The sequence below is a fragment of the Myotis davidii genome, unplaced genomic scaffold (genome assembly GCF_000327345.1).
Source record: "Myotis davidii unplaced genomic scaffold, ASM32734v1 scaffold1494, whole genome shotgun sequence".
Classification (NCBI taxonomy): domain Eukaryota; kingdom Metazoa; phylum Chordata; class Mammalia; order Chiroptera; family Vespertilionidae; genus Myotis; species Myotis davidii.
In genome coordinates, this window is record NW_006286246.1 from 3,327,371 (window position 1) to 3,338,630 (window position 11,260).

General features: G+C 45.2%; 1 long non-coding RNA gene across 1 annotated transcript in view; it reads right to left on the bottom strand.

The window, feature by feature from the left end:
* LOC107182120 overlaps window positions 1–11,260 on the bottom strand; it is a 48,226-nt gene that overhangs the window by 27,981 nt on the left and 8,985 nt on the right. The gene's annotated exons all lie outside the window — the stretch shown is intronic.

Here is an 11,260-nt window from a genome sequence, read left to right on the forward strand (position 1 = left end):
TTACAGAACTTGGTTGGAGAGCCTGGCTGAAGAACCTGGCTACAGAATCTGGACAAAACCTGGCAGGAGAACGTAGCAAGAGAACATGGACACAGAACCTGGCTGGAGATCCTAACCAGAACTTCGCTGGAGATCCTGACCAGAACTTGGCTAGAGATCCTGGCTAGAGATCCTGGCTAGGCTGCTGATCAACTGAACACTGTCTCTGTGTCATTCCTTCTTCGCCGACTCCGTCCACACCTTTGGGGACCCCTGGACCTGCTGGGGTTGGACCCCAGCACTTTGGTACATAGTAATTGCTCAACGAATGCAATTTTAAGGTAGAAAATTACATAAACTAACTCTGAGGATAAACTTTTCTATAAAAATTGTCATTATTATATGTCAAATGATCATAAGCTAGTCTGTGAAGCAGTCATCAGCATCACTCACAGCTATTTAGTAAACCTCTCCTCTGGGGTGTGTGTGTGTGTGTGTGTGTGTGTGTGTGTGTGTGTGTGCGCGCGCGCGCGCACATGCCTAGGTGGGTATGGATTGTGTGGATGTGGGCAGTGTTTGCGGGAGGCAGCATAGGGAAGGTTTTAAATAAATGTGACCTTTGGGCTAAGCTTTCAGGGAGTTTCCAACCTTGTTAAAGAGATAAAATCCCGACCTAAAAGTTACCAACAGCTGGATAAGATGTTTTTAAGTGAGTGATAGAAAGAATAAGCCCCCGGGAGCCGATAGAGGGGAGCTCTGCCTGGCTGGAGGCCCCGGAGAGCTTAGCTGAGGAGGGGCTGTGCTTGCCTAGAAGGAAGAGGAAGATTGCACAGGCAGAGGGGCAGCACCACAGGCACGCTGGTCCAAACAAAGAGAAAAAAAGAGAAATCCTCTCTCCTCCTGAACTTGGCACTCGACAATCCACAAGTCAAGAAGGAATGAATGTCCCTGTCGGAGAGCATGGATGGGACGAGGGTAGGGGCCCTGCAGGCAGAGGCAGCAGGTTGGGACTCTGGACCAGTGACCCCTCTCTTGATGACTGACAGGCACTTTGTGAAACACGGAGTCCTGGGCATCCTTCAACAGCCCACCTTCTGCAAGCAGATAGCTGCACCACAGGCAGGCCCGGCTCCAGGGCCAAGAGCTTAGCAGGAGAGCATGGAATTTCCCAGGCTGCCCTCCACCTGGTCTGCTGCCCCTCTCTGTATGCAGTATGTCTGAGGGAGGGAGCAAAGGAGAGGTGCACACTTCTGCACTCTGGCTTCACAGTGGTAGCCACCTGTTGCCGAACTGTAAATAGTATTTATCCTCCTTTTAGCCCTCAATAATCCTTATTGTATCTTTTCAGTGTTCTAGAATTTGGAGATGTTATTAACAGTTGAGCACAGCCAAATGATATTGATTCCACCTCTGGAAACACTTCATAATATTATCCCATACATTCACCCGCCCAGGCCCCACTGGCCCCACACAGAGCTCAGCCACGGGGGCTGTGGGGAGCGACTCCTCTGGGAGTTCCAGAGCTCTGGAATGTTTCTGAAATATACACGAGGTGTGATGGGTACTTTTATGTGTCAACTTGGCTGGTCTGTGGTGCCCAGTTGTTTGGTCAAACACTAGTCTAGATGCTGCTGTGCAGGTATTTTGTGGATGTGATCAACATGTTTGATTGGTTGGCTTTAAATCAAGATTACCCTCCATACCGTATGTGGGCTTCATTTAATCAGCTGATGGCGTATGGGGCCATAACAGAGATTTCCTAAAATGAAAAAATTTACCATAAAGACTACAACATAAACCCTCTGCCCAAATTTCCAGCCTGCTGGTCTACCCTGCATATTCTGGGCTTGGCAGCCCCATAATCACGTGTCCATTCCTTAACATCTCTTTCTCATATATATATGGCTCTCCTTTTGGTTCTGTTTCTCCAGAGAACCCTGACTTGTGGCTCCCTGAATAATCTCACAGCACCAAGGAAAGGGGTAAATGGAAAGATAAGAGGAGTCCAAGGTGGGGGAGGAGCGGCTGAGTCAGCTGAGAGACACGCAGGACACACAGGACACGCAGGACATGCAGGCTTGGTGACGTCCGTGAGCACAGAGCAAGACAGGCATGGCCACTTCCACAAATGCTACACATTTGTGCTCTTTGTGAAAAGGGTCACCGATTTCCCAATTAAGTAAATATTCTCTAAGATATGACCACATGTCTATGTATTGCAACAACCAGTATTGGGTAATGATAAAGCTTCTCAGCTTCCATAGTGCTAAACTGGATGCTCAAAAACAGCGTGCAAATGGATTCCTTCCAAAATTCTTGCCGCTGATTCTTCCTCTGTGACAGAAATAAAGTTGCTAATCGGCCCCAGCTTTTCAGGCTGCCTCCCAATTTGAATCCAGTCTCCTAAATCCAACTCAGGACCAACTTTCTCCCCCTTCCTCCAATCCCCTCTCTGATGAATACATACAGGCCTGTCTTCATAGTTTTAACTAATGGCGCATTTCTCATTTCTGTAGCATTAGCCAAAAGCAGCCACTATTCGGGTTGACCATGAGGACATGCACAGCTGGCCAGTTCCCTTCTATCTGAGACACCTTCATTCTTGCCATGCTTTCGTGGGGGCACAGCTGCTGGACATGTCCTAGTTTGTGCAGAGCGTTGCAGCTGTGGAAAAATCTCTACTACAGGCCCTGCAGCATAGTTTAATGCAGATGTCTGGACCTGGTGGTTAGCACAAAAATTCACCAGCGGCAGTAATTATTTTTTATTATTGAAATATACAGGAAGAAGATCCTGGCTTCCAAGTTGGAAAGTCCCCCAGTGAGTCAATCAGTAAACTTTCCACCTCTGGTCCCCTCAGAGGCTGGAGCGGGAGCCTGTGGTTGGGGCCTGGGTGGAGGGCTCAGAGTCTCGCTGAGGTCAAGGCCCTGAGGCCCCGTGACTGGCGCTGGGAGTGGGGAGTGGAGCTGAGGTCACTGTTGGCCTCTGGTTCCTGCGTGTGAACCAGCGCTGACAACGAGCCCTGCACACAGCCCGAGTGCGGATGGCTGTGCTATCTCATTTGTCGTTCTGGCCCCAACAAAACTCCTTTTCACTGAGACACTTCAGAGAGTTCCTTCACTTTGGAAATTTGAAACATCACAGAGAACATTTATGGCTTGTCCTCTTAAAAAATTTAAAATGGCCAGGCCAGTGTGGCTCAGTGGTTGATCATCTACCTATGAACCAGGAGGTCATGGTTCAATTCCCGATTAGGGCACGTGACCAGGTTGTAGGCTTAATCCCCAGTAGGGGGTGTGCAGAAAGCAGCTAATCAATAAGTCTCTCTCAGCATTAATGTCTCTCTCTCTCTCTCTCCCTCTCCCTTCCTCTCTGAAATCAATAAAAATATATTTTTAAAAATTAAAATTTGCCAGGCTGTTTGCACTAAGCCGCCCTGGTTTAGGGACTCAAATGCCACCGAGGTGAACAGGGAGGGGAAGTCAGGCTCTGCTCTGTTTTCCCTCCAATCTCAGCAACAGAGGTTTTCAACAAGTGGACAGGCTTTCATCACAGCCTGACAAGTGCCTTTCACTCCAAGACACCGTTGTCTGAACCTGTCACCAACTGAGCTGTCATCACCAGGTGTTGTTGCTGCCTCCAGGCTCTCCTTGCCCCAGATGCCCAGGTGCATGGGGAGGAGTAGAAGAGGTAGTCTTGACATTTCCTTTCCTCTAGTTTCTAAAGTACTCTATCAAGGGCACAATTTTGTCCATATGACACTATATGGTTTAAGATCTTCTCACCTTGCAGGCAAGGTTCAGGGGGGAATGGAGACAGATAAAGAATGTCAAGCAGAGTGAGGACACAGAGGACAGCCAGAGAGTCTCGGTGGACACCTGGTTCACCCATGCAAACAAATTATAAACGTTAAAATCCGCCTCTGTCAGCATCCCACCCGCCAGAAAGCATCCTTTGGGCCAGTGGTCGGCAAACTCATTAGTCAACAGAGCCAAATATCAACAGTACAACGACTGAAATTTCTTTTGAGAGCCAAATTTTTTAAACTTAAACTATATGGGTAGGTACACTGTTATTAACTTAATTAGGGTACTCCTAAGGCTTAGGAAGAGCCACACTCAAGGGGCCGAAGAGCCGCATGTGGCTCACGAGCCGCAGTTTGCCGACCACGGCTTTGGGCAGTTGTCCGTGGAAACAACCGACCAGGAGGAGTTTTCTCACTGAAAGCTCCTGCCTTCCTGGGCTTCCCAGCAGAAGAGTCACCTCCTTCCCGCCTAACAAAGCTTGGCCCACCCAGTACAAACTCCAGGATGGATTAACTGTGCTCCCCTTGATCCTGAACAGTGTGCCCCAAGTCTGCTTAATGTCACAACACAAGCATTGGGAAATGACATTGACAGATCTTCCTAACCAACCACTGGATGAGCGTGAGGCTGCCCAGGTGCTGCACAGAGTAGCAATCTTCTGAAGGCATGGGAAGGGATGAGGGTGGGGGAGAGAGGGAGGGAGGGAGACACTTGTTCATACCTAACCTATGACCCACCGGCATCTTAACAATACAATGCTTTGGCTTTATTTTATTTGTAATGTGCAAACTTACAGAGAAGTCATGGGACATGCATGTTTCATAATAACATCTTCCATTGACTGAGCATTATTATCTTCAAGATCTGTCTCGGGACCTTATAAACAAAATCTCACTGAAGCATCACGTGGATTCGGAGAAGCCAATGCAGTTATGATCAACATTCTGCAGATGTGGAAACTGCTTTCCAAGAAGCCAAGTTCATCTGCCCAGTCAGAGTCAGGACTGTAATCTGCATGGGTCGGATTCCAAGCCTGAGTCTTAACCACCACCTCACACCTTTAATGACCTTTGTAGGTCACACACTCTCTCACCTTAACCCCAGCCTCAGACCAACCCTAATAAGTCTCCAGGCCCAGGAAGGGGTCTGCCTTGGCCTAGTTACCAAATACTTCTCAGGGTCAGGTGCTCTAACACATCCTGCCTGAACCAAAAGTCTTAGCCGATTTTAAAAGCAAACAGTAATTTACTGGACACTAAAAAAACAAACTGCCATTGAGCTGACCACAGAGAGCTGACATTTCCTTTCCTTTATAACAGGGATGCAGACTTTCTTACTTGCACTTGGCGGCATTAGCACATCTTTTTTATGAGATCTTTTTTATGAGTCCTTTAAACCTGAACTCATTTAAAATGTTTAAATGACATTAAACCTAATGTCATTGCATTAATTAGGTTTCAGCTTGAAATGTTACTGGCTCATTAGGCTGTCCCTGGATAGTCCAGGTTTAACCACTGAAGCAAAGAAAACATTCAATAAAGAACTTCCCGGAAGGCTCATGTGTGACCCACGGTAGTTGAGTGATGGTTGTATGGTATTCCAGGATGTCAATCATACTCTCACTCCTGCAGTTCAAGCAACTAAAATAAACATCTGTCTCCTCTTTGAGTCATACTTTCTTTAGTATCTGAAATGTAACAGCAATTTCATTCTCTGGCTGCACCTTAAACTCTCATTCTATTTAAATAATTTAAATAATTTCTCATAAAGTCTTTACTTTTATAATAGTCCAAGCTTCTCAGGTCTGGCCAATCTATGATCAAGTGTTAGGACTAAAGGAAATATGCATCCTTGGAATCTATATCAATGGGAATATAAGTTCCTACAACTTATGCTAAGATCTTCAAGAACTAGTAGCAACCCTTAAGTGCAAAAACCAGAATAGGTACATCTTCTAGTTAGATAATTTTTTAAATCATAACATTTACATATCATCTATATTTACATGCAAAATGTTTTTGAGTCAAAATGACTTCGAGATAATAGAGTTGACTTAAGATAATTCTCTCTTAATTTTCCTTTTTATTACATGAATTTTAAATGAACACATAGAGGAACTTCTTTTTCTGGACAGTTTGGAGTACCTGGTGCCACCATAAACAATTATAAAGCTGGACAAGTAAACGGGGGCATTGTTTTCAGACACTGAACAATAGGCACTGTAGGACTGGGATCCCCGAGAGAAGAAAAGTACATGATGTGAGCCTCACATTCACCCTGGCTCTCTGGGTGAGAACAATTTGACTTCTATATTAGGAGATAACACTCAGAGTAGTGCGGTTCTGCTTAGCTGAGAAAGCAGAATTTAAAGTTCAGAACTCAGAAGAGAAGGTAGTTGCACTGGGAGTGGGGAGAGATAGACGCATGAAGGATCCGAAAACTGTGCAAAGCTTCTCTGTGGATCCTTGGTCAGGGGCTGGCTGCGCATTGTTCCAACAGGCCTGGCAGAAAACAGTGGAATTCTAGCCCAGCCAGCATGATAGCCCTCATTAACATCCCAATTACTCAGCTGGGACACTAGGAAGGCCAACTCCTAAGTACAACTCTAGAAATTAAAGGCCACTTATGCTGTACCACACAAAATACCTAGATTATTAACAAAAAACTTTAGACATGTGAGAAGCAGAAAATTTTAACCCATAACCAAGGACAAAAACAGTAAATAGATATAGACCCTGAAATTACCCAGATGTTAGAATTAGTATACAAGGACTTTAAAACAGATACCATAAATATATTCAAAGTCTTAAAGGAAAATATGGTCTTAATGAGCAAGCAGATAGGGAATCTCAATAGAGAAACTGAAGCTATAAAAAATGGAAATTTCAGAAATGAAAGGATTGAAAAACTTAATTGGATGATCAGATTAGATATGGCAGAATAAATGGTCAGTGAACTCAAAGATAATTTATCCATATAAAGTATCCAATCTGAAGAACAGAGAGAAATAAAATCAAAACAAATAGAGCCTCAGTGACCTATGGGATATCTAGTGAACTAACATGCATGTAATAAAGTCTCAGAAAAAGAGAAGAATAAGAATGGGAGCAGAAAAAGATATTTAAAGAAAGTATGGTAGCCCAGCCGGTGTGGTTTAGAGGTTGAGTGTTGACCTATGAACCAGGAGGTCACAGTTCAATTTCCGGTCAGAGCACATGCTCAGGTTACAGGCTCAATCCCCAGTAGAGGAAGTGCAGGAGGCAGCTGATCAATGATTTTCTCTCATCACTGAAGTTTCTATCTTTCTCCCTTCCTCCCTGAAATCAATAAAAATATATATATTTTTTAAAAAGAAGAAGCCCAGAAAGATGAAGGAATTCTTCTAAAGTCAGCTTCTGCTGGAACCCAGGGAGACGTGCCCGGCCACCCCGGCCTATGCTCCCAACCATGTCACCCAACATGCAAAGGCCACTAGTGGGACCAAGATGGATCCAGACTACAGCGTGAGAAGCAGAGAGCATGATCCAGCACCAGCCCTGGGAGGCACTAAACCTAGGCTGCTCTTCTCTGTCAATACCTCTGGCCTGGACTTGGCCATGACGCCTTGCCAGCCCCCTGGTTCCATCTGTATCATGGACACCCACACTGTCCTCTCCGTGCACTGAACTCAACTGTCCCCACTCAAGTCTTTTCTTGACTCTTTGGACAGAAATAGTGCTTTTAATTAAATCATGCTCCTAACTCCTCGTTCCCATAGACTCAGTCATGGTCTTGGCGTTTGCCATTGCAGAGGGACTCAGTTGAAAGCTGGCCTGCATGCACAACACAGCCTTGGAAGGAGCTCGGGTCCCACTCGCTCTGTGAGGTGCACACCAGTTTTCACGCTGCCCCTGCCAGCAGGTCGGAAAGACGCCCATGCTAGTTCAGCAAGTAACTGATGAATCATGGCCCCAGCTCCCCAGGAGGCAGGTGCCAAACTGACCTAATCCCCAGGTGGGGGTTGGGCTGGGGCTGACGGCGAAATCTTCCATGTGCCTCTGTGCACATTTCTGTTTACATTTCCAGCAGGTTTTATTAAATATGAATCTCCATGGCTCCATGGAGTCTGCTAATATGATCACAACACATTTAAGGAAAGAAAAGTGAAGACAGAGAGAAAGTCAGCAAGTCCACAGACCTGCCCAGAGGCAGAGGTGAGGGGACAGCAGGCCCCCCACACACACCTGCCTAGTCAGGGCTTTGAACTCAACTTCCCCGAGTCAAGTTTTTTCATGGCTCTTTGGAAGAAGATGCTTTTAATTAAATCACATTTATAAATCATTGGTCCCATGAACTAGTCAAGCCTTGAGAGGCCCACTCCCCTATAAAAGGGCTTCAGGGCGGCTCCAAGCCCTGAGCCTTGAGACAGTCAGGCAATCTGCTGGTGGGGAGGGGTGATGCCATGGGTTCACACCTCTCTCTCTCTCTCTCTCTCTCTCTTTTTCTCTCTTTTATTATTTTTCAAAATATATTTTTATTGATTTCAGAGAGGAAGGGAGAGGGACTGAGAGATAGAGATATTAAGGATGAGAGAAAATCAATGATTAGCTGGCTACCTCCTGCATGCCCCTACTGGGGATCGAGCCTACAACCTGAGCATGTGCCCTGACTGGGAATTGAACCATGACCTTCTGGTTCATAGGTAGACACTCAACCACTGAGCCACACTGGCCGGGGATGACATGTCTCTTAATAAGAGGTCTGCTGGGAAAATCCTCCTCAAATAGTCAGCTGGAGCTTTGGGTCTTTGGTTTGTAGGAAGCTGGGCAGAGAAAAGGGCATATACTGAAAGGAAGGAGAGGCTATTTTTCAGGCAAAACAGTTCACAATGTCACTCTGGCCTGGCTCATGATGCTGAGCAGTCCCATAGGAAATAAGAATTAAGTGGAAAAATAAAGTCCAACACTTGCAATATGACCAGCAAGTCACTGGATGCTTTGGCTTATGCCAAAAATATTGAATGTAATACTTCATTAATAGAAAATATTCTTAGTGTCTTCATCGGTTGTGAAACATAATTATACAAGGAACATCTGAGAATCATCGCTCAACGTAAGAAGGAGACCAATACCTTTCAAGTGGCCCAGATGTCTCCTCCTGATTGGCTGGCCTGGGAAAGCAAGATCCTGAAACTTGGTTTCTCGTTGCTGCTTTTCAAAATGGTTCACATCTGTATCTTCAAGCAAATACGCTGTTCAGTTTTCCTTGTTTCTGAGCTTTATAAAAATAATAGCACCATAATGGATATTAACCCTCTTCAACTTGCTTTTTTTAAAATATATATATTTTACTGATTTTTTACAGAGAGGAAGGGAGAAGGATAGAGAGTTAGAAACAGCGATGAGAGAGGAACATCAATCAGCTGCCTCCTGCACACCCCCCACCGGAGATGTGCCCGCAACCAAGGTACATGCCCTTTCCTAGCCTCATTACTTGTACTTTTATTTTCTCACTGCGATAGCTAGGATTTTCATTATCATAGAAATGGTTATTGTGGTATCTCCATGTTCCTGAATTTAAAATTAATTCCTTTAGCATTTCACCATTGTGACTGACATTGGCTCTCATTCTGCTAAACACCATCTATCAATCATTAGGGATGTCCCCTTCCATTCCTACTTTACTATCCAGGGGTGGACAAAAGTAGGTTTACAGTTGTGGGTACGTGAAACACAGTTTATTCTTATATTATTATTTATTAATGATTGTATTATTTAATTGTATTACAGCTCTAAACCTACTTTTGCCAACTCCTGTATATATGGCAAAAAAATGCCATGTGACAAACTGTGTTGTACTTTTTTTCGGTTACTTAATCCCTACAGCAATCCTATCAATACTTCCTGTCAAACAGAAAGTATTGATCAAGTTTAAAGTTAATATCTTAACTCTCTCTAAATAATAATCAGGACCTAAAACACATTAACTGCACTCATTCTCTTTCCAAATTCCAGACTGTTCTTCCTGTACTTCAGTTATCATTTTTCATTCTTCTCACTTTCTTCCTGAATTACCTCTTTTGTCATTCTTTTAGGGAAAGGCTGTCATACTCTGTTTTTGTGGAATTGTTCCATTTTTCTTTTTACTATGAAAATTTCCAAACATGGCAAAGTTGACAGAATTTTATACTGAACACATGTGGACTCGCCTTCTGGATTCTACCATTAACATTTTATTAAACGCACTTGTTGTATCAAGATATATCAAGCTATTGAGCCCTTTATCCATTTATCAATCCATCTTACTTTTTGATACATTTCAAAGTAAATTGCACACATCTGTACTCTGCCCCTAATACTGCAGCACGTCTGTCATTTATGCCATCGGTTCTGGGTTAACAAAGAACCCTTAGGAGCACCTCCTCGTTGTCAAGCCCTCTCATCTGATTATCAGAGCCCTACACGGACATGTTCCCAAAGAGATCCCAGCTCGGCAAGCTGCCCTCAGTGAAGAGCCAGGATCTACAGAGAAGACATGTGAGTACCCACTCTGTCGTTCCCTCGCTGCTTGAATGTCCTCTGAGAGAACTCAATCCTTCATTAAAAGCATGCTTTGCAGCATAACATTCCTCGGGGAGACGTCGGGCGTCCAGCTTCTTGTTATTCGCACCTTTGGTTTTGATTAACTTTGTCTCCTTGTCAGTGCGCTAAGCTGGACACGAAGGGAGTGAGCATCCTGACACGACCCAGGGAAGACGGAGAAGCACAAAGTGTGGTCCATGTCTAGGGAAGCCAAGCCTGATGGGAGGCCCAGGAAGCCCCCACACGAGGGGTAGCTACTGCCCCTTCCTGGTGCTATTCTTAGCACTGCATTTCCTCCTTTAATCCTCACAACTTCTGCTCATGGACTCCAGCGCTCCCTCTATTACTGATGAAGGACAGGTGTCCCGAGTGAATCACAAGGGGCAGAGTAGAACGTAAGCTCCCGTCCTTGGAACTCCAAAGCCAAGGGCTCAGCCGCTACACTCGCCTGGGGGAGGGGTCTCACCCCAAGCACCCGGAGACCACCTGAGTCACAGGCTGGCTGCAGCCAGGGCTGGGGCTGTGGAGGTGATGCTTGCCTCATCTGAGTCCAGAGTCCCCTATCAGTTCACTGTAAAGCCTCTATTGCCCCCACTGTGTTGGACTTAAACCCATGTTAACTCAAGACTGAACTGGGCAGGGTTGGGGGAGTGTGGAAGGGGTGCCCAGTGTTGCTTCAGGTCAGGAAAAATAGATTTTCGAATTCCATTCCAATAGCTAAAAAAACAAGCACCAACCCTCCAGGGACCCCAGCACAGCAGAGCTTGTGACACGAGGCTTGATGATTCTTTCCTGTTCAACAAACGGGGGCATCTAATTGCTCAAAAGTGAAGACTTGGGAAATTAGAAACTGTGGTGTTTGATAAAGGGACCAGCAATTTTCTGAATGCTGGAACAAACAGTGCACAAGGGAAA